Source organism: Trachemys scripta, chromosome 19 (genome assembly GCF_013100865.1).
Source record: "Trachemys scripta elegans isolate TJP31775 chromosome 19, CAS_Tse_1.0, whole genome shotgun sequence".
In the NCBI taxonomy this organism is placed as follows: Eukaryota; Metazoa; Chordata; order Testudines; family Emydidae; genus Trachemys; species Trachemys scripta.
In genome coordinates this window covers 9,950,308-9,971,923 of record NC_048316.1, presented here as the reverse complement: position 1 = coordinate 9,971,923, position 21,616 = coordinate 9,950,308, and the positions used below count along the sequence as shown (strand labels likewise).

The 21,616-nt window shown below is 41.6% G+C and overlaps 1 protein-coding gene across 8 annotated transcripts in view; it reads left to right on the top strand.

The window, feature by feature from the left end:
* The window catches only part of RERE (arginine-glutamic acid dipeptide repeats), a 396,982-nt gene that overhangs the window by 86,280 nt on the left and 289,086 nt on the right, over positions 1–21,616 (top strand). Inside the window, exon 1 of one of the 8 annotated variants that reach the window (XM_034753083.1) lies at positions 886–1,166. The exons of 6 other annotated variants lie outside the window; for them this stretch is intronic. The gene's annotated coding sequence lies outside the window, so the exon portion shown is untranslated. Of the gene's footprint in view, positions 1–885; positions 1,167–15,760; positions 15,781–21,616 lie in introns of those variants that run through there. One more of the 8 variants, XM_034753082.1, reaches the window with a different exon arrangement.

Here is a 21,616-nt window from a genome sequence, read left to right as displayed (position 1 = left end):
TGCAGGTGATGAACCAGAGGGAAACGGTCCAAGTCTCTGGTAACTAAGAACTCAGGGAGGACGTATTTGGAGAGGCTTGGGACTGGAAGGGCCGTTGGTGTCACCCTGCAAGGAGTAACTAGCGAGAGCCAGGGTGAGACCTGATGCTTGTAGGCTGGCTACTGGGGAATTGAACCATACATGCACAGCACAAAGGCCACTAAGATTTACAGGGCAGGTGGTGACAGGATCCCTTACTGGTCTGGGTAGTCCCCAAAATGCCACAGTGGTGTAGTTGCTGCAGGAGTTGCACCCCAGTATCAGCAAACTGAGGTTCACACTCCAAATACTTGCTGAACAAACCCTAACAGATTCAAAAGTGACGGAGCAAAATCCAAGCTTACAATTTATTATTTTCTGTTTATTTCAGGTTAGGGAAAATACAAGAAGGAAGGAGGAAAATGAGCTGGTTAATCACTGGACAAAATGGATAAACATCAACTTGGGAGCTTGTATTTGCAATATTTCTCCAAGGGGAAATATTTGTATTCCCTAAAGGGAAATCAGTAGAGGATCTGAGAACTTTGCACATTGAGCCTTTTAAGCAGAAAGAGGAGGGTACAGGTGGAATTGTCCCAGTGTTGGGACACCAGCTAGGCCTTCATTCCCAGGAGGCAGCTGCTAAGTTAGAGCTGACCAAATTGCATTGCCACAGGTGGGTCATCTGAGGCTATAGCAGTGGCTCTCAAACTTTTTTACTGGTAATCCCTTTCACATAGCAAGCCTCTGAGTGCAACCCCCCCCCCTTACTAATTAAAAACCCTTTTAATATATTTAACACCATTATAAATGCTGGAGGCAAAACAGGGTTTAGAGTGGAGGTTGACAGCTTCCAACCCCCTATGTAATAACCTCGTGACCCCCTGAGGGGTCCTGATCCCCAGTTTGAGAACCCTTGGGCTAGAGACTAAATGCTGAATGAGGTTTTCAGTAGGCTCATAACCTGCCTACTCTGCAGCGAGGAGGCTGGCTAAATTCTTTGAGTGCTCATAGTTCACCAGTTCCCTCTGTGGGCCCAGAAGGACAGACAAGTTGTCCCACAAATCACTGGGAAAGAATCATAGCGTCTCAACTTCCTGCAGCAAAAGGACCTCAGAATATGCTCCCTAGAAGTCCCAATCTCATCGGTGAGTGCAGTACCAGGGATGACACAGTAACTCAGAAATAGTTTTGTAGACCTCCAGTGAAGATGTACCCTTAAGACAATGAAGCAGGAAAATGGATAGTTGCACAGTAGTTATGAGAAGAATTAAAATGAGTGAAACTTGTCATATCTGGGACATAAAGCCCTATCTAGGGCCACTGTTATTTAATCTTCAACACTGATGTGTAAATATCCCGGGTAACCAGAGGTTGAACCTGGGTCAGTTCTTTTCACCTATATTCCATACAAGCAATAAAATGTATTGGCCTGTTTAAAAAATAAAATAATGTGGCCTGCATATTTGATGAAGTATTTGTCAAAAGCCTCCAGATACAGCTATGAACACTGTAAAAAGCATTATTTGCTCCTGACCTATCGAGTTATCTACTAACTTTAAAATGGGCGATAGAGGCGGCAGTGTTCTAAGTCCATAACTTGTTTTGAGCCCTGACAAGTTTTTAAAGAATAGTCCCTTACATGGTAAACTGCTCTTCAATAAATACTAGTTCAAAAGAATCTCTGATAGCTTAGTAACGGTATGTATTCAAGATATTTAAGGTGCCCTTGTGTTGTGAAGTTATCCATTCTCAGTAAGAACTTTGCTTATATTTCCTAAACCCTGAATGGCTACATTCTTGTTTAGAAAGCCTACATTCCAACCCCTCCCTATTAGAAAAAACACAACCATCTTTCTCAAGTGAATTTATCCTTTCTTAAAAATCGCCAGCTCTTCAACAGGTTTTCTTCCTGCTTCTGAAACACCATATATTGCTTGTTTGAAAGTCTTTCTAGGAATATACATATTCAAAATTCCATATAAAGTGTGTGTGTGTATATGTGTGTGTGTAATATATTTTTGCTGTAGTGTCTGATCTGGAGTCTCACTAAGGTTACAACCATGCCACAGTGGAATAACCATGTTTTAAGGTTCTAATATGGTTCCCCGGCCAGCATGGATGAGGCTTCCCCCCACCCCCCTTCCTCCAAGAACTCTGCAAGCCACACTAGCCTATAGACAAACGTTCTAGTATTTCCTGAGATTTATGAAACATGCAACACTGTTTTATAACATGGATCTTAAGGCAAATATTGGTGCTAGTCAGGAAAACTGTGTTGGACTCATGATATACAAACGGTAGTGTGAACTGGATCTCATTTATCTCTGCCCTTTTATGTCTGTTTGAAAGTTTATCAGTGAATCCTTGTGTAACAGGGGTTGAATGATAGTAAAGGTTAAGTTCTCACTGAAAGAGCTCACAACAATTAGTATTTGTTCCCAAGTTTGCCTGAGGTAGCAGTTTGAGTTTTGACCTTTGAATGCAAAGCAAGAACAAGTAATGTTGAAAAATGTAAATGATTAAAACAAGCTGGACTTCTTTAGGAAACTTTTATGCAGCTCTGCCAACAAAAAGCCCTGGTGATTGCACAAACATTTGGTTACTGGGATAAATAATATTTGACTGTGATGTGTGAATTTTGTTTATTATAACTATACATTTCTCATATGACAGCAGGGTTAGAATTCTGGCTTTTCCTACTGTTAGCAAAAGCACGGGGGAAATGAGGGCTGTAAATTTCGCATTAGCAATGCGACTGCACAGTTCCTCAAGGGGGAAATAACAGTGCAAATTTCAGAGGAATGATTCAGTGCGATTAAGCTCTTCTGTGAAAATGGATATAATTCAGAGGCAACAATCTAAAGTTCTACACAGCAAACCTGAACTGTTTTTTAATAGTTAGATATCTTCAGATTTTCATGTTCCTTTTTCAAAAATAAGATAAGGTCTACTATGGTATGTGACAGGGAAGGGAAACACAATTTTTCAAAACTAACTAATCCTAATCTAGGTCTGTTGCAGCATTTCTACCTAGTAACGCAGAGCTTTATTTTAAATTCGTCTGTTGCAGACTTATATCCTTTATTAAACAACAAAAAGACAGCCCTAGTTTGACATAGTGATTACTTTGTAAAACAGACACCTTTTTTTGTCGAGATCGGAATACTCTTGAGAAGTAAAGCTGTAGTTTTTTCAATATTACATGTCATATAGCAGCACCTGAAGTCTGGAAAATTGAATACTCTGCAAGAATGTTAAAAATAAAGACATTGTTAGAGTTCATAACACTAAATCAGTGGTATTTTTTCCCCTCTTGTGTGGAAGGTTTTGGCCTTTGGTGTGAGGGGTGTATTTTAGCCACTAAATTAAACATTATCATCTCTCCCATGATTCATCTAGCTGGTAAAATGATAGCAGCCAAAGGTTACTACATCTGGTATTGAAGTTGTGGCTGTGGATTCTTTTGTTCCTGATTAGATTAGGGGACTAAAACCTCCCTAATCAGTTCTAGGAAAATTATATATTTACTTAAAATAGGACCAGCATGTTACTTCCTTTGACCCTGAGAAAGTTCACAGCTTCTTTGTTGTTGTCAGCTCATCTTTTTTCATAGGTACTCTCACTTTGAAAAGTGTAGAAACCCAGCAGAGAGTAGATATCCCCCCCCCCCCCAGCGCATGTTGGACCTGAGAACTCCTTTATTTGTATTTATCCACAGTGTGAAGATTTTTGGTTTTAGTCTGTGACTGATGACTAAGAGTTTCCGCAGCAGGTGGTTGTATTACAAGACAGTATAAAAGTGATTGAGCCAAAATGCAACAGGCTATATACCTCAAGCAGTGTTAAAAAAAAAAAAACACACACACACAAAAAACCAAAACACCCTTTCCTTAAATCTGATATAGTAACAATTCCCTACAGAATTTACTTTTACAAGCAGCCAAAACATATACTGTATTTGCTCCATTTCCTGTTGGAATCTAACAAAGGAGCCAAAAATCAGATTTCCCTTTCCTGATAATAAAGCTATTCCTTGGAGGGTAGAGTAGGGAATAGATTCTTACACAGCAGTTCCCACTGAATAGTTGAATGCTTTTAGGTAATCTTTGGTGTGTGTTTCAGAGTAGCAGCCGTGTTAGTCTGTATCTGCAAAAGAACAGGAGTACTTGTGGCACCTTAGAGCCTGTGTGTGTTTGACTGTATGTATGAGGAGGAATGTCTCTAAACTGCATGTTTAATATTAGAATATCGTAATTAGAGCTGGCATACCCAGCCAGCCTATGTTTTATAGTTAATGATGTAAAGGAGTTAAGAGCGAGCACCCCAAGATTATTGGATCATTCGGATTCTGATTACCCTTTCATGGTGTAATAAAATAATTATGAATACTGTATGAAAAATTGCTGTATTGTTTCAGTATATTACTGCTTTCTGTGTTTTTTAAAAGAAATTGCGTTGTCCTCTTTTGCATTATTTTTAGGTTTTATATATTCAAAGCATATTATTTTCAGCCACACAATCTAAAGCACATTTAAAAAAGCCAAAACAAATATTTTTTTAGGCTTCTTGGTTCCTGTTAATATTTCACATTGTATCTGTTCTCTTTATAATAGTACATGCCACCGTTGCTAAGCGAATTTAAGTACATCCTGGTCTAAATTGAAAGAGTGCTCTTTCGTGAATGGATATAGTAGGGGTAGCTGTGGAGAATCAGTTGTTGGCAGGGAAATTCTTTGCAAATGCATACTGAAAAAACAGTGGCATCTGGAAACAAAGTGGGGGGAAAAAATCTGATGCTCCACTGTTGAGAGTAACTTCTGTTTGTGATCAAGCATGTGACAGTCTGTTGGGAAAAGCAAACTGAATTTGATTCATGCTTCCGATTTTTAAATGGAGCTCAGCCTGTGTGGATTTTTGTCTGCAAAATCAGGTGTTTAGCTCTATCTATATGGTGGGATTTGTGTGCACAGCTACTTCTGGGTGCTAAAAGGCAGGCACAATAAATTGTGAACACAGTAGCACCTGCACAAGAGACTGCCGTTTGGTCTTTCGGCCCTAAAGTTCTCTTCCAAGGGGTATGAACGCTTAATGCACAAGATGAGAATAAGTATTTTATGATGAAAGTAAATATTTTTGGTTTTCTTAAAACATGTTGGTAATGACGAGTATAAATTATGGTAACAAAGCACAAACGCAAGAAGTTTGGGTTTGACTCTACAGCTAGTGAAGTTTAGCTAGTTGCTGTACAGCAATTGGTTGTCTTGTTACCTTTTTTGTTGTCGTACAGAATCATCTTTGGCTACATGCTGCTTTTCTTTTTAAGGACATGCTGTACTACCCAAAACGCCAAAGTTCACTGTAAGTCTTTTTGTTCTCTACATTGTTTTCCTGTGGGAGTTCCACAATAGTTAAATTCAACAATACTTTTAAAAAACACCTGTTGTTTAAATAATACAATCAACAGAACCTTGCTCTATGTACACAGCTCTGTGGTCATTTTGAACATAGTTGGCGATAGTCTTGACTGGAGATTAGTTGTAATTCTGTACCAGGTTAGGAAGATACTAAAGCTTTGAAACACTTAGCTCTTTCATACCTCTCATAATTGGTGCATTAGCAATAATATGTATAAGGGTATTTATTAGCATTTTGTAGCTGAAAATCTTCGTGCTTGTCAGCACTCAGGCTTGCATTGGTTTCACTAAACTGGTGCAAACTCCGATGTGGACATACTTACTAGCTTAAAATTAAATTTATAGGAAGAAACTGAACTGACATAAGACAGGTCTACATTGATTTTTACGATGCCCATGCACCAAGTTGCAACGACTTAACTGAATCGCTTTAAAAGAATAACTTTGGTTAAACTAATGCAACTTGGAGTGATCAGGTCTTAGCACATCCTTTTCTGTGTCTGCATTGTTATGGTAGGGAATTGAGACTTTGGGAAAAACTGCTGATACAAACACTTTTTGATGTACCCAGAAAATATAAAGCCAAATATGGGACTTTCCACAAGGTGCTTTGCATTGCAGTCATGGACACCTCCTTTCAGCCCAAGAGAGTGCTGACCAGGCAAGAGGTGCTTCATAAACACTGGTGTCATTTTCTTCCAGATTGACTTGTTAATGCAGTGGATTTTACATGTGGAATGCACCCAGTAGTTGTTTGTCTCGAGTTTGCTTTTATGGAGCTTGTAGAGAATACCAACTATTTGTCACAAATAGAGCAACAGTTAATCTAGTGCTGGATGGGTGGCCAAAGGAAATTTACCTCAGAATTATCTGATCAAGACATACTTGTATTTTTAGTTTTCTTAATGGCTTTTAAAGTGTGTGTGGTATATGTATTTACTGATCTTGTGGAACACATTACTGAATATTTGTAAACAAGTAAACAAAGTGCTTAGTTGGGACTCAACACTGGGAATTTTGTCTCTTGGAAATAATACCTAACTCCTTAAAATACTGCTACTTTGAGTTTTTCATTGGCAGTCTGGATTAAGTTGTGTATGGATTATTGTACAAATTCAACTGATTTGTGCAAAACCTGGTCAATGCCATAAAAAGGTTTTAGCTTGTACCTAGCTGTTCATGAACATTTCCAATGGACTTAGAGCTTGGCATCCAGTGGCCATCCCATCATATAATACTTTCCCTCATTCCTCTTTCTCCTCATCCCTGGTGATGTTCAAATGCTATACATTAAAATACTTATTTGATATTCTCTACATTTAGTATAGTTTTCAAAGTGGGTTTTTGTGAAATATCTTCTTGTTCTTGCTTGTTCTTAGGGGAGCTCACTATTCAGTATAAACTAAGAATTAACCAGAAATAAATCTCAACTGAATTTGTAGATATTTATCTAATGGGAGAGGTTACATGACTGTTGGAGAAAACAGGCTAATCTGGACGGTGGTGAGTAGATTTAATTGGGTCTTGATTCCTTGGATAACAGGAACTGGTGATTTTTGTCCTATAGCACATGGAGAGCAGTTCTAAAGACTTGAATTTGAGGTGGATTAGGTTACTGTAGTAGGAGAGAGTTTTGTGATTTTTAAGCAAATAGCTTGACATTTTTATGCTTGTTTTACCTTTAAAGCTTACATTTAGCAAATGATTGCTTTCTCTGAAGTTTCAATCTTTGAAGATACTCTTGTACAAATTTAATAAACCATGTCATGTGATTTTAATAAAATGCACAGTTTTTTTACTGTCCTATATAAGTATGAATGTGTTTCAATTTTTATATTTCAGCAAAAAAGAGCAGAACGACGATGTTTTTGCCCTATGTATATTCATAGTGTGAAAAAGGTCCATATTTTGTTCCTCATTTAGAGTTGTGTATATAGTTCCTGATCCTTTTTGTGCTGACCTATTGTCAACCCAGAGCCTTATATGTTGGATTGTTCATTCAATGACTTTCAGTCTCTTAAAAGCATGTCACAGACCTGTTCACAATCCTTCATTGTTAAAAATCCATCTTGCAGACGGGACAGAGATTTCACGTTGTACTCCTGAGGGAATATTGCGCCTCTGCATGCGTGCAGAATTCATGTCCCCTGCAGATTTCTTTGCTTCCCTGTAGAAAAATGACTTCTGACGGGGAAATAAAGGGAAGCCACAAGAGTGGTCACACACCCTGCCCCAGCAGCCTGGAGCAGCCAGCAGAGAGAGAGAAATCACTACAGGGGAGGGGGTGAGTGAGCGGGGCTGAGGATGCCCTAACTGGTGGCTCCTACCCTGTGCCAGACTCAGCTGCTAGTCCCAGCTGGGCTGGAGGCAGGGGAGGACAGGACGACTTCTCCTTCTGCAAGAAGTGACCAGGGCTGGGTCAGACCCACCCTCAGGAACCTCACCTGGATGCAGGAAGTTCTTCCCCCATTGTCGTGGGGGAAGGGGTCAGTGTGGGGATCTGCTCCCCCGTCTGTTCAATCCCCTTGCATCCAGACCCCCCCATATCGAGACCAGCCCCATCCCACTCAAACCCCCAATCAGAGTCCCTCTCCCCTACACGCAGACCAGCCCCTGCTGAGCCCCCTTGCACTTGAACCCTCACCCTATGAGCCCCACCCCCTGCACCACCCTGATGAGCCCCCTCACCTGGACCTCCATCCCACCAAGCCCCACTCCTCCAGCACCTGACTCCTCCCCTGAGCCTCCCACACTGACGCCCCTGCCAAGCCCTATCTCCCCCCACTCCTCCTTGGCTGAGTCCCAACCACCTTCACCTGGATCCCCTTTCAGAATTCTATTTCCCCCTGTACGCGGAACTCCCCAACAAGCCCCCGCCCCCCGCACCTGGACTTGCGACTGAGCTGCCTGCACCCAGATTGCCCCACACAGAACCCTCTCACCCCACATCTGGATCCCCCCCCCACTAAGCCTCTCCACAGTTGGATCCTGCCGGGCTGAGCCTGTTTGTCCCACATCTGGATCGGGGACCAGGGCTGGGTGTGCGAGGCTCTGTCCATGTGTCTCTCTCCCTTAGTACTCCTGGCATGGAGGGGCAGGGCCCTGTGGTGTTCCTGGGGCAAGCCCTGCCTTGTGTCAGGATTGGGTGCAGTGTCACTGCCAAGTCCGTGTCTCTGGTGGGTGGGGGATGGCTGCAGAGTGATCTCCCATTTCCGTGCAGCCAGTGGCCTGTGCTCCCCACTGCCATGCTGGAGCCTCCACATTTATTTATTAACAAATAAAATATGCAGAATTTTGTAGAATTTTTAATTTTTTGGCACAGAATTCCCTCTGGCGTAATGTCTGATCTCACCTTACAGTTGGTGGGATTTTTTTTGAGAAATTGTCTCTGTTTTGAAACTATTGAATGATTTCACTATGGTACATAGCTTCCGTGTTTCTACATTTAATTATCCCGGAACAGTAGCCTGTAATTATGAAAGTCGAGAGTTTTTTTCCTTCTAATTTATCATTTTATAGAATCATTTGTCTTTTAAAATTCTATAGTCTTTTACATATTTTGTGTGAATTTAGTGCCCAATATAATGAGGGATGAATAGCACTGGGTAAAACTAGGCATGGTACAGGCCTCAAGTTAATTTCCAGAACACCTCCATCCTGTCCTGATTATTAGATTTAAGATTGGCTTGAGCAGAGGCTGCTCATTGTGCTGGCCAGCGTGGTGGTCTTGTGATGTGATGAAAGTGTCCACAGTGTACTTGAATTCGACTGCTAAACTCATTTTGCTTGTGGCTTAATAGTGATTTGTACCTATGTGTTCAAAAAGCTAATGGTTTATGTCCCAGCTTTGCAAAGTATTGCACTGAGTGCATTAACTAACCCACTATGCCACCTGGACCTGTTCAACTAGTATGATCACATGACTAGAATTATGTATCCAAGTTTAATGGAGGGTTTATAACCGAAAATATATTTCATGACTAAAGTGTGGCTCTGGAGGCGTGGTGAAGCACTTCCTAGAACTACAGATTGAGGCCAAACTTACCACTTGAATCATTTTCTTACAACTTATTTTCCTGCCACATGACTAGAAATTCTGAATTTATATATGAATTAGCAATGTCCTCTAGGTGGTTAACAGGTTGTTAATGCTGCTCTCTGTGTTGCAGTTTCGGTACTACTAATGTAGAAGATTACATACCTCATCACAAGCTACACACTACGCTACGCTCAATTTTTTCTCTGGCCAGCGTAAATGCCCCAGTACAGCGATACAGTAGATTGAAACATCCCCTCGAATTTGCAGCGCAAAGACATGGTTGACCAACTGAGGTTAATGTAGTGAAAGTGTAGACACTGCATAACCTTGGTCAACCATAGCAGTCTTCCAGCAGCTTGTCCCACACCGCCCCATTCCCTGTGACAGTGACTGCTCTGGTCATAATTTTAAACTCCGCTGCCCAGAGGCCACAGAGACCAAAAGCCAGTCCCTTTCTTCTTCGTGTGTGTCTGAAATGCCTTCGTGAGTGTACCTAGCAGCTCACCTTTGTTTTGTGCAACTGCCCAACTGATCATGGCAGCTTCATGCATGCAGATAAGTACTGGATATGCTCTTGCTTGGAGTAGACAGGGAATTATTGGATCTCCTGGGCCTATGGGGAGAAGATGCTGTGCAAGCACAGCTACAGACCAGAAGTAAAAACATGGACATCTATGAGCAGATTGCATGGGGGACACAGACAAAGGGGTATGACAAGGGATCAGCAGTGCTGTGTGAAAGCGAAGGAACTTCTCCAGGCCTAACACAAGACTAGGGAGTGCAAAAATAGATCTGGTTCTTTGCCACAGACCTGCCATTTGTACACAGAACTGTATGCCATGCTTGGTGGAGATCTGTAGAGCACTGTGGATACCTTGGAGGAGCCTGAGACCGAGATCCCTGCTGCGAACAGTGAGAAGGAAGTGGGAGATGTGGTGGGGGAATCCTGCCATACCCCAAGACAGGACCTGTTTGAGACTTTGTCACGATCTAGTCAGTTCCACCAGGCAAGCACAGATGAGCCTGATAAAGGGGAAGGGAAGGTAAGTGTGTCCATGCACTTTTTCTTACAATCTTTACATTTAAAGATGGTGCCTAGCCCACCTCCAAGTTAACAAGACACAGGTATAGGACTTGTCATTGTATTACTCGTGGAAGATGAGGTAGGGGTACAGAGGTAGAGTTGGCATCTGCTTCCCGTTGTCTGTTGGTTTAGTTGGGAGGTGGGGGCCCACAGAACACTTTGATTATGTGCATTGGGATTTCCCTTGTATCCTCCTGAGAGATCTCTTTGAAACTTTAATGGCGATACTTTGCAATCCTTTCTCAAAGGTTTCTAGGGATGGCAGCCTGATTTCTTTCTCCATGGTAGGAGGTTTTCCCTTTCCGTTCTGCGATGAATTTGGCTAGCACTATTTCAGTAAATAGGCTAGTGGCCTATAGGCCCAGGCAGCCTTGTGTGCCAGTGCAGCTGTGTTCTCTGTGACACTCAGGAATGAGATATCAGCTAAAATCACCTCTGCCTGTGGAAGACAGTGCCAGTATTCAGTGCCATTACCTGATGTCCGTACCCATGAAGTGTAGAGAAATTTTATAGCTTCATGCAACAGATTCCATTTCCCTGCCTCCTCCCAGCAGCCCATACTTACCATGGCTGGGGCTGGAGAGTGATGTGCTGAAGTACTCCAAAGGCAAAGTGTATATAAGCATTTCTTTTTAAAAAAAAAATATTTATTGGAATAAGGGGAGGGAATTTTGAAACTTTTTTCCTTTCTGTTGTGACTGTAAATCCAATGGTACATCTATCTGTCTGTTTTTTATCAGCAGCTTCTAGTGTGCCAGCCTTGAGGGGTGTCCCCTCCACGCTCACAGCATGCCAGACTCTGATGAGGAGGAGAAAAAAAGAGGATGAGTGAGGACGCATTCTGTGAGTTCCTGAAAGACAGGGCTGCATTGGATCTTGAACAAAGGGCTTGGAGGGCCAATATGGCCAACAGTGTGAAGAAAGACAGAGGACAGGAAAAAAGCCCCAGAAATCCCAGCAAGACAAGGAATGTGAAATGTACCAGGACGAACCCAAAGGCTGCAGAGCCTGATTGACCTACACATACAAAATCCCTGCACTCGCCGTCTTTTCTAATACATGGTTACCATTCCCGGTACCCCCAACATACCACATGGCATCCTGGGGCATATCATTACCTCTGTCACTCCATGCTTGGGGAGGAGGGGCAGCAGGGAAATCCACAGCTTCACATACACCAACCATGGTTCTCACAGGTCAATGTGTATATGGCCACCACAGATGACATTTGTTTACTCACATGGACATAAATGTTTACTTCCTTTAAGTTTTCCCCTGTTATGTTAAAAATGTGTGTAACATTGCCTGTGTTTTTTTGCATGTTACTTTTTCCTGCTCAATAAAGTTCTATTTTTGGAAAATCAAAATCTTTTAGTTCACAGCAAATATTGCAGAATACATAGTGGGAGTCAAAGCAAACAGTACTTTTAAATGTAATCCAAGCACCACATAATTCATAGCTTTAGAAGGAAAAGATGCACATTTATAAATGTACAGGAAACAATACACAGTTCTTAGCAGCACTTAAAGCTCCAGGCCCAGAGAAGACTCCAGCACAGAAGACGACTGTGGCTGACAAAGTGCTCTTCTGATGCCTCTCTCAGCTGCATAGCTCCACGGGGGGCTCTTGTAATAGCCCTTGGGTCTGGCTGTTTGAACTCAGCAGACAGCTGCTCTACCTCCACCCTAGCGTCAGCTTTTTTTCCCCCTTGCCTCACAGGTATTATGCAGGACACAACAGATGGCTTTAACCATTAGGTTATTTTTTCACTGAGCTCCAATCTAGTAAGTAAACACCACCAGCGTCCTTCAGTCTGTCAAAAGCACGTTCAACAGTCATTTTGCACCTGCTGAGCTGGTAGTTGAATCCCTCCTTTGGGCTTTTGAGGTGGCCGATGTATGGCTTCATGAGCCAGGGGAGCAGAGAATAGGCTGGGTCCCACAGAATCACTGTTGGCATTTCAGTGTTGTTATGGTAATCCACTAGTTGGCGAAGAATGTCCCTGTTTGCAGCTTTCTGAACAGTCCTACATTCTTCAAGATGTGAGACTCGTGGATGTACCCTGATCAGCCCACAATGTCGGTGAAGTGTCCCTGGTAATCCACCAATGCTTGCATAACCATAGAAAAGTAGCCTTGTCTGTTGATGTACTCTGTGACAAAGTGCACTTGTGCCAAAACGATCTTGATCAATTGGAGAGTTGGTCTGAAATCAGTATGAAGTTGAATAAAGACAAGTGCAGAGTACTTCACTTAGGAAGGAAAAATCAACTGCATAACTACAAAATGGAGAATAATTGGCTAGGTGGTAGTCTCTCCTGAAAAGGATCTGGGAGTTATAGTGGATCACACATGGCCTGAAGTCTTGAGAAAAGAAGACAGAGTGGGGAGCTAAGTCTTTAAATATGTTAAGGTCTGTTACAAAGAGGACATTGATCAATTGTTCTTCATGTCCAAGGAAGGCAGGCCAAGAAGTAATGGGTTTAATCTGCAGCAAGGGAGATTTAGGTTAGATATTAGGAAGAATGTTCTAACTCCAAGGGTAGTTAAACCTGAAATAGGCTTTCAAGGGAGGTTGCAGGGTTCCCATCTTTAAAGGTTTTTAAAAACAATTTAGAGAAACACCTGTCAGGGATGGTCTAGGTTTACTTGGTCCTGCCACAGTGCAGGGGTCTAGACTTAATGACTTCTCAAGGTCCCTTCCAGCCCTATATTATTATGATTCTATATGCATGTTGTCTGTTGCCTCACTGGAGTTTGGGAATCCTATTGGTGCAGAACCATCCATTATTTCCTGAGCATTGCCAAGGCTCACAGTCCTGTGTAGCACGAGATTAATGGCCCTAATGCTTGCATGACAATGGCCGCCAGTGTGGATTTTCCAACTCCAAAGTGGTTTCCTGCTGACCAGTAGCAAATCAGCACTACAAACTTCCAGTGTGTGATCGCCACTTGCTTCTCCAGAATCAAAACAACTCTGATGCTGGTGTCCCCATGCCGAAGGGCTGGGGGGAGCTTTGGCGCACAGATCTAGGAGTGTGGCCATCCAAAAGTCCTGTGTCCACTGCTCGTTGTCCCAGACCTGCATCACAATGTGATCCTACCAGTCAATGCCTGTTTCTTGGGCCCAGAAGTGGTGCTTGACCCTTCTGTAGCTGCTCCATGAATGCCACCAACAGTCTTGAATTATTTTTATGTTCCTCAGCTAACTGTCCTTGAAGAAATAAGCATGTCTCCCATTGTTACAGTACTTCCTGTGGGTCTGTGAATACAGGAGAATCACGCATCCTGAATTTGTAATATTTGAGAATAATGCAGAGCTCTGTGGACTCGATGCTTCTGTCAGAGATGACGGACTCAAAATTACCATGTGGGTTTGTGGGATTGTTTTTTAAAAAGGCATAAAATTATGGGATATGAGTGACATTATGGGATGGAAAAATTGCATGCTGGGAGCTTGACCTTTAGCTCCCAGAGATCCCTGGATGAGTCATTTCTATCCCACAATGCATCGCAAGTGTTTCCCAAAAGGCATTGCATTCAGTGATGGCGTGCGGCACACTGGAATACCTACCCATGGTGTGCCGCACTTTACATACTCTCAAACACTGCTGGTGAGTACATGCAGCAGCAGCGCAAGGAAACAGGCACGCATGTGCCCAAATGATGTACAGATTTTGGGAGCTGTATGCCAGCGTAACTTGCATGAACCACCGTTGGTAATGTAGACATGGCCTTGTATGTGTTTTACTGAATGACTATATTTTCAAAGGTACATCCTCTCAAGTTCTAACCAGTGACTTAACTGCTTCTGGTAAGAGTGTCGGCAGTGGTGTTTCTGCACAAAGCTGTTGGTTCCCCGCTTTCCCCCCACCTCCTTGTCCTGTAAATTTCACACCTATATTTAGCAAATTGTCTAGCAGCTACCAGACATGTGACTGAGATGCAAGGTTGGGAAATGCATTCTGGGCAACTGCTGGGTGAGAAATTATATTGCATGCCCTAGAGCAGGGGTAGTCAATTTTTTTTTCAAGATCTACGTTTCTTGGTTAAGGTATAGCCAAGGTCCAGACTCTAGAGAAACATTTTTCACACTGCAATAACAATAATGATAATAAGTAAAAAGATTTCACGGTCCTTTCAAAAGCATTTGGTGGTCTGGATTTGGCCCATGGTCCATCTATTGACTACACTTGCCATAGAGAAGTCCAGCACACTGGGGTTCATGCTTAACATAGAAACAGGTAAAAGCACAAGTTCGTTTAGCCATTTAATGTGCTCTTGGTAAAGTATCTAGGGGGGTGTCTGTGTTAGGATTTTTTCCAAAAATTTCCCACTATTTCTCACTCCACCTGTTGCAGTAGTGGAATTGCTAGTGAAAACAGGGCTCCAACCATCTTCCTGCACTTCAAGTTCTGGATTGCCTAGCTTTATTCAAAGCAGGTTTATATCAAATGAACCCCCTGCTTACACAAGCACTCCCCTGTTGGTATCACCGGTGGAGCTGCAATGGTTGAAAATTTTAGAGAAATGGCAGTGGTTGATTAAGGCTTCTTTTGTGGTTCCTTGCTCAGTTTTTCAGGTGAAATAACTATTCAACCAACTTCCTAGCAAATACTACACTATTTGGTAAAATAAATTCAGAAGAGTGGGGACACAATGCTTTGTCGTAGTATTTTCTGCCAGGGAAAACTACAGAATAAAGGAACTAGACTACTTTATGATTCAATCATTGCTTTTTAAGAAAAATATTTTAGTAAAAAAATATTTTAGTTTAATTAAATGTGTAGTTTCATAATACATTTCTGTTAACCCAGTGAGAGGGGTTTAGTGGTAGATCAAACTTAGGACTTTGAAACACTCTGGATTGCTCAAATACCAAATTGACTTAGCCCTTTCTCGTTCAGAAGTAGTATTCCATATGGTTTACTGTGCGTGTGTAAAGACACCTGAAAAGCTGAGACCCGTTGTACTTTGTGTTAGAATAGATGTGCCTGTTGCCCATAGCAAATTCTGCTCCCCCATCCTTACACATGCATCTTGTTGTGCAGAGTGCTTTGCGGCTAGTTTGTCACCACCTCCTACAGCAATGACTGTTTCAGTTGCACTGTGTTTTATGGTGCATGCAGATTTTGCTGATATTTGTAACAGACTTTTCAGTTTCCTCCTTGGTGAGTGGCAACATTGAAACAGACTACGCAGAAGGTGCTGTCATACTGAAGGTAAACAAACAAGCTTTTTTGCTAATTCACATATGATGATCATGTGTATGTTAGGACACTGCTAAAGAGAATCTGGGGCACAAAGACCGAGTCAAAGCCAGTCTGATTTGATCTTTCGTCCGTGTTCTTAATTGTTTGTCAGGATGGGCATTGCTGAAGTGTGTGTTTTCTGTGGGTATATCTTGTCTTACAGTCTTGAGACTATGCATCTACACTGCAAAAACCCAAACCAAAACCCTGGTGCAGTGAGTCTGTTTGGGTTACCTGACACGGACTTGTGCTGTGGGGCTGAAAATAGCAGTGTAGATCTTGCTTTGGCCGAAGCTTGAGTTCTGAAACTCAGCTCTGGGGGTGGGTCTCCTCTTCTGTTTTTAGTCCTGTAGTGCAAGCCCGAGTTAGTGGGCGTGAGCTCTGAGGCTTGCTCGGCCCCAGGTAGTTTTTTGCAATGAGAACGAGCATTTTTAGACATGTTCCCTAACGGAATTCACTACCAGTCATGATCCTGAATGCTCTGTTTATGCTGGTATGCAAAGCCATGTTGAGAAGATATTTACTGCTTCTAACTGTTCCTAATAGCTATTAATTTTGTTATGTTTTATTATACAAGATATGATTCTTACCAGGAGAGTCAACACTATATAAATATAGAATGCTTTTAATCACTGCTACAAAGGGCACGAAACTAGGAACTAAGAGACACTGAATAGTGGTCTACCTGCTGGGATATGTCTGTACATTCCTGTCAACGGCTTAGGCCTAGTCTTCACTTACCGGCTGGTCCGGAGGCACGCCATCGATGTTCTGGGATCGATTTATCGCGTCTGGTTAAGACGCGATAAATCGATCCCGGATCGATCCCGGAAGTGCTCACAATCGACGCCGGTACTCCAGCTCGCCGAGAGGAGTACGCGGCGTCGACGGGGGGAGACTTCCGGCCGCGTCTGGACCGCGGTAAGTCCGGAGTAAGGTACTTCGAATTCAGCTACGTTATTAACGTAGCTGAATTTGCGTACCTTAGTCCGAAGTCCGGACTAAGTGTAGACCAGCCCTAAGTGTGAAAGGTTTTGTTAATCAGGTCTAGAACAGGAGGAAGTGGGGTCTTTTGGCAAAGATTTAAGAATGGGAGAGTGGAGGTCCAGGTCTGCCACAGACTGACACCTTGGGCAAATCAAATCTATTTTGTTAAGGATTTCTAAAATGCAGCCTGGCTTTACTTTCTATTGTATACAAGTTCTTATACCTCACTCTTCACCCTACTATATATTGTACTTTGGGTGCATGTACAATAGTTACAGATAATACCACACAGGATATAGGGACATCCATTGTGCTGTAGTTTCCTATAAGCTGTGCATAATACTTTTCTGCCTCATAAGGGTGTGGAATCTTGATTAGTGGATGCTTGCAAAACTTCTTTAAATCCTTGGATATTAGGTTCTGTAGAAATGAAGTATACTGTTGTATAGGTTGGCTGCAGGAAGAATTTACTTTGAACCATGAATATTGGGCTCCTGATGTATTGCTATTTTTTTTAAAGAAACCTTGTATAAATTTGCCGTTTGAATAACACTTTTATATTGCGTCATAGCGGAAACTGATTATGTACCTTAAAAGCAAAGATCAAAGGTTATGCTTTTGATAGCAAGGTTTTGTTATGTTAAATGCCAGGTATTTATGGTACCATATTTTATAAACTCAATAAAAGGTAGTGAGAAGTACTACCGTTGTTCGGCATTACGAAATTATGAAGAATATGCAGACCCAGTTTGCTGTAGGCAGTCTCCAGTATAAGGGGAGGAGCAAGTCTCCATTTCACACATGAATAAGCAGACTTAAACTCATGATTACAACAGTGCTACTGTACTGAGGAAGAGAGGGCTTTGTAGAAGAAAAAATTCTGAGGTCTACTCAGTCATTAACCAAAATAGGCCACTATTCAGAGAAAATGAGACCGACGTCTAAAATTAAAGAGAGCTTCTGTGGGCATAAATCTCATTAGGGTTGATCTGTATGTGAATGTATTTAAATCAGTGGACAACAACAACAAAAAAGCTTTTTGTATTGCTCATCTAAAAGCAATTTTAGATCAATGTTTTTTCTGGCGTAGGATAGCATTTGAGAGCTGACCTATCTTTTTCTTTTTTGAATATTCTGGATTTTTATTGAAGATTTGGTTTAAAAAAAAAAATTATCAGGTTAAAATCTTGTAGATGTTTCCCCCAGAACCTGTTTTTTTTTTTTTTTTTTTCAGACAGGATCTCTTATTTTAATTATAGCAGTGCTTGAGTGGAAAACATTGTTCAGTGAATGGATCACAGAGGCCCACCTCTGCAGCTCTTCCTCACTTTGAGTAATCCTGATGCCAGTAGTCCATTTACTTTAATGGGACTATTTCTGTAACTGGGGTTGCAGAATTGGGCTCTGTCTTTCAGATATTTGCAGTTCGCTCTGGGGTTTTCCAAAAGAACTAAATCTAATTTTAGTTTGCATGATTTATTTGAAATTTTTTTTTAAGGTATTGCTTTCTGGTATAGTGAGGAGGGGTAGTGGGAGCTGAAAATGTTCAGCTACTCAGATTTGCTCTCTGCATTCAAATACTTCCAGCTGACACCTTAGCATCATAACCATCTTGGCTTTATCTCAAGTTTTAACATGCAGCTGAAGTCCTATTTACTGGGGAAAATGGGGAGAGGGAGGAACACCTAAATATAGTGGAAATGATTACGTTAGACAAATATTTGTAGCTTTGCCACAGTGTTAGGTGTGCCAAAGTCCAATATTTGCTGTAGAAATTAGATAAGTCAAACCAAAGAACCAACTATCTAGCCTTTTTAAAGGAGTAAGAGGGTGGAGTACTAGATGTGGTTTCCCTTATGATAGTTACTGTCCCTGTGCTAGTAAATAGACTTAAAGCATCTCTTTGTGGATATTAAGTAAAAATCATCTCTGATTACTATAAATACCTTTGCAGACAAACATTGATCTGTGATGTCCTAATGACTTTGTTGGTAGCACATAAAATCCTTCCAAGATTTGGTCATACATGTATAAATGATATCCTGCCATTAAAATTAACACACTTACATACCTTTTACTTTAGTTCTTCCACATTTATGTTTAGCAGCTTTATGTAACTGGAATATGAAACATTTAAAATGGGGTTAATTCTAAAAGACTTACATGACTCTGACTTTGAGGAAATATTCTCTACTTAATGCTAGTTGCAGCTTTGTAACAAGGGGTTTGCCATCAGTTCTTTGATTTGCTTGTTGCTTTCTCCACTGGCCTGAGTTGATGAGACAATGGAAACTTTTATATTTTGTCTATATCAATACTCTACCAAAAATGGCTGTGTAAAACTATAAACTTTCCATTGTACTCTGTGATTGAGCACTAGAAGGTGGTTTTACAGTCTTGAGTGGCAAGGATTTGGGGCCTGTGTCTCGCCTGACCTGGGGGTGTGGACTTTTCACCATCATTCTAGGCCCTCCATCCTAATCTCATTTCCATGCAACAGTTGCGTTGCAGTATCCACACTTGCAGTTCAGGAGGCCCCTTATCCTCCACAAGCAATGCTGCTATAAATTGGCTGTTTGCAAGGGAGTGATGTATTCCTGGCTGATGTACCCTAGTTTCCCTGTGTTCCCGATGAAGCGTTCTTTGACAGCCTTACAAAGAGGAAAGTTATGACATTTGAAGTAGGGATGCTCTTTCTTGGCTTCAAATGACATTAAATCCCCTTGATAATTGTCCTTGTAACAACACCAGCCCTTTGTAGATTACTTGGTGCTATTCTCCCATGAATGGTGTTTTTAAAGGGAGGGGAACAGTGTGCATTGTATTAAGAATTTAAAAGGCTTTTTGTTTTTTTAATATTGTTCTGTGATTTACATTGTTTTTATTAACCTGACCTAAACAATTTTAATCATTCACATAAATCTGAAGGGTTATGTAGAAAGGAAGTGATATTTGGCTTCACTTTATAGTCTTTAGATCACCACATATTTCTGTATGATTATTATAGAGACCACCAAAGCACTTTTTAAATCAGAATGTGATTAGAAGCAGCATGGTCTAGTGAACTGGGGCTGGGAGCCAGGAGTTCCTGTATTCTAATCCCAGCTCTGCCACTCACTTGCTGTGTGGCTTTGATCAAATCATTTACCTAGTCTGTACCCTGGCTTCTCCGTGTGCAAAATGGGGATAATACTTTACATACCTTACAGGATGTTGAGGCTTACGTCAGTGCTTCAGAGATGTTAAAGCACTATAAATGCAAACTCTTGGATTAATGACCATATGTTTGGAGAAACCAAATCTACTTGTCAGTGTCAAATAGGAAGCTTTTTTGTGTGCAAGTGTGTGGGCCTAACTATCGCTTTATATGGAAATTAAGCTTTTGCATAACAAAGTTTCTAGCCACTATAGTTGTGAAAATGACCTTCCTTATATAAACCAGTACAGTGTGGTCTTCATGAGCCTGCAGACAGCTTCAGTGCCTCTGCAGTTTCTCATAGCTTTGCCAAATAGTAGCAGACTGAAATTAACAAGTCTAGACAGTTTCCTCACTCCTATTGAGAAACCCTGTGGGGAGCAGAGAAACTTTCAAGGGCCATATTGATTTAACACTGCTGTTGCTTGACAGGTGCTGGAATTATGAGACTGAGTGAGACTTAGGCATAGGCTAGGGGAGAGTACAATAACAGATAACTTTCCCCTTCTCCATCCCTGCTTCACCCCCACAGTTGCAGCCTCCAGGATATTCTGGAAAAGAGGTAGGATGTGAAGAGCCTTCTATTTTACTGCAGCCAGGAGGCCTCTGGAATAGGGAAAAGTGACAGAAAACTCCTGCCTTCTAACAGCTACAGAGGATTGGAGCTTCCAGACAGGATGTAGGGACGGCACTGTTGTGAAAATCCTAATAATCTCCCCACCAATTGGAGATTGGGGCTTCTCATCCAGTACTGTCCCTGGACCTTGCTGCTTGGAGTCCCCCCACTCTCATCTTCCATATCTACCTCTGTGGCTAATTGATGTCTGGTAAATTGTGCAAACTCTGATTATGTTGCTTTTGTCACAGTGCTTACAATTACTCGCAGTTGCATATGTGTGTGTGTCTGGCACTGGATGGGACATTCTATCTGGTGCAAAGTGTAGAGAGAAACTAACAAGATATAGAACAAGGAAATGTCTCCTCCTCCCTTTATACTCCTCCTGTAAGCAGTCTTTGATAGTAGCCACAAATGGCAGATAAAACTGGCTGATTTCTTTGAGAATATTTGAAGAAATTTCAAACATCTTTGAGGAATAAATGATTGGAAACATGTGCTTCTAAAAGCTTATACTCTGCAAAAATACAGAACAGTCTAATTGTGTGTAATAAATACAGAGGTGATTTATTAGTTTTATGGCAATTGGGATTCTGTTTGTCAAATGAAATGAACCACCTCTTCTCCCCCCTCATTTCAGTCTCCTAACATGAAAATTGCATTGAAAAGAGATGGACTTATGATCTTACCCAAACTGTCATTGCACGTAACCCATCTGTCAAACAGACCCTCGACCTGGATTTCAGAGTGATGGCATAATATCCCAAGTCAGAGCAGATCAGTGTGAAGGTGGAATTTGCAATGGGAGAATGCTGATGTATAGAATAATACAGTCTGTGATTGAAAAAACTCTGGCAGATATGTGCATATTTGTTAAAAAGCATGGTTCAGAAAAATGAGATCTGTTGCCTTTTTCTCAGGTCAAATTGGGTAAATTGCAGAAATAATGGAAGAAATAAGGATGTTGCCTGTCATGAGAAAACCTCAACCTTTCCTCCCTGAGTGAA